The following is a 2,819-nucleotide window of genomic DNA, read 5'->3' on the forward strand; positions in this document are numbered from 1 at the left end:
CCAACTATAAACACCTAGATGGAAAATATATTCTTGTGTTGTCCTGTATTGACTTATGACTTTGGATGTATTGTATATTGTGAATCACTTTATGGTTATAAAAAACTTTTACAGTAGGCTGTGAATTTCACTAACAAAAAAAGTACAGAAGGAAGCAGGCAAGCTGCGGAGAGATCCACTGTAATTCTCTTTCCAGTTTCATATTAGACCACAAAATTCTACCATTTCTATTATTTGTGATGAACTGAGGACAACAGAAATGTTCAAATTCTCCTTATCCTAACAATAAGGCAATGAAGCACAATGGAAAGCTGAATTCTAACTGTAAATGTTTTCTGCAACGTAACATTTTCAAATCTGCTTAAATCCAGAGAGGTTTTTATTACACAATTTGATTTTTACATCAATAAAATCTTAGATATAACAATACAGATGAAGGAACAACAATTTAATTTGTACTGAAATAAATATTAGATATACAAAGAACATACAGTGAAAAAGGGGCACAATAAATTACAAGTGGAGACATTATTTTGCTCAATCACCAGAGAAAGCCCTTGACACTTCCAATTCCACACCAGCAAATTTATCATTCTTGCTGATTTAAGCAGAACACAAAACAAATGTGGATCCCAGGGCTTACTTTCACAGGTACCAGCATAGATAATTTACTACAGTGATCCAATTTGGAAATCAGTAGGGACCAGTAAATCGCTGCATAAAAGAAAGAGCAAATGAGGTCCTTTTTCCTTAGTGTCAGCAGGCTATGATTATTATGTTTATTAGATTTTCCTGAAAGGACTTCACATTTTCTCAAATATTCAGGAGAAATATATTTCCCCTCTGAGCCCTACATTAGCATTTATGTGCTTTGGTCTTGAATACCAGGGAATGATGAATTTTTCAATTTATTTTATAAATTTATACAGTCTGGATAGTACTGGCCTGAAAAGTATAACTCCTCAACCTGTACAATATTAGATATTAAAAATGGATTCAAGAAGTTACTAAGAAATGCTGACATATCATTTATACAAATTTTTAGTTCAATATATCCCATTATAAAGAGCACCAGAAGTAATGCATTTATAAATCAAGCAGTTTGTTTTTATGACTCTAATCTTTGCGACCCTTTAACATTTCTTCCAATATAACACATCACAAATGCTACCTGCCCAAGACTTTGCCCATTTGGTCTAACTTATGTATGTATGCAAAAATTCATGTCAAAAGCAATTGTTTTATTTTAAAGTTATAAAAATATAGTCCAAGTTTGGAGCTAAACTGTCATGAATCAAGAAAAAAATGTTTAAAAAATGCTGAACACATCAAAAAAGTAGCTTCAGAAGGCGAGGAAGGAAAAAGTGAGATGATTTGGGGGCCCTTTTGTCCTGGAATATGAGCTATTTTTTAGATTCCAGCAAAGATATCCATCAATAATTTTTTACTATCACTTTCTAAGAAAAATAATCTACTTTAGATTTAAAAAAATACCGTACTTTATTCTCTTCTCACTTTATCTAAAAGTCAATGCAGGTCAGTTTTCCTATTTGCACTACACAAAAAGAGAAAGACCACTTAGAGTTAATCCCTCACACAGGAATGTGTTTAAGAACCCACTTGAATGTCACCTTAGGAGGTAAACATGTCCTACCTACAATGACTACTAGTATTAGGAAACTTCCCCTGACCAAATTTTTTAAATTGAATTTATTCGAGTGACACTGGTTAATAAAATTATATAGGTTTCAGGTGTACAATTCTATTAATATATCATCTGTATATTGTATTGTGTTCACCCCCAAGTCACCTCCCAAAATTTTAGCAGCTTCTTTCTTATCCTTAATTTCAGATCCCATAACAACTTCCCACCTGGAATATTATAAAAGGAATGCTCATTAAAACAATCTCTGAAGTTAACCCCTGGGTAAATAAACATGTTTTTGTATACTATCTGTTGAGCTACCCTATCATTAAGCCTCTGTAGAATTCTCCTAATCCTAGAGAAATTCCAAAGAGGTGTTGAGAAACCAGTTGTCTCTGCAACTCAAAGTGAATTTACAAGTCTAGGTACCATTCCTTTAAAAAAAATGTTTTTTTAAAATATATTTTTTATTGATTTCAGAGAGGGAGAGAAACATCAATGATGAGAGGAATCATTGATTGGCTGCATTCTGCATGGCCCCCATTGGGGATTGAGCCCACAACCCAGGCATGTACCCTTTATTGGAATTGAAGCCAGGACCCTTCAGTCCACAGGCCCACGCTCTATCCACTAAGCTAAACCAGCCAGGGCTAGGCCATTCCTAATACAATATCCAAATATTTCAATATGCATTTATATTTCTATGAAAGTTTAAATTTTAAGATACTGAACTGCCTATAACCTTGTGTACCTACAAAATGGGCATCATGAAAAAATTTTATTTACCATTATTCTACACACCTGAAAATGAAGGAGAAAGAACAATTTTATAATTGATGTGTTTAGGTGATGTAGAAACTTACAATGAAATTTAAAAAAAAGAGAGACCATGATCTGCATAATACCACTCCTAATTGTGGCCTATTTTACTATTTACCTAGAACGCAGGTATTAGCAGTATACTTCTTTCAGCTTTTGAACATTTCAATATTTAAAAAATGTATGCAGAATAAATGCTTGCTAAATATTGGTTGAATATTGAGTAATTACATATTTTAAAAGGTCATGGAATTAAGATCCTTCGTTTTATGGCTGACTCGGCCCTTTTAGTGGCTTTTAACCTTCCAACAGGGCCTGTGAAACGGAGGCTACTTGAGGAAAGAGGGCCACCTGC

The sequence above is a fragment of the Myotis davidii genome, unplaced genomic scaffold (genome assembly GCF_000327345.1).
Source record: "Myotis davidii unplaced genomic scaffold, ASM32734v1 scaffold629, whole genome shotgun sequence".
Classification (NCBI taxonomy): Eukaryota; Metazoa; Chordata; class Mammalia; order Chiroptera; family Vespertilionidae; genus Myotis; species Myotis davidii.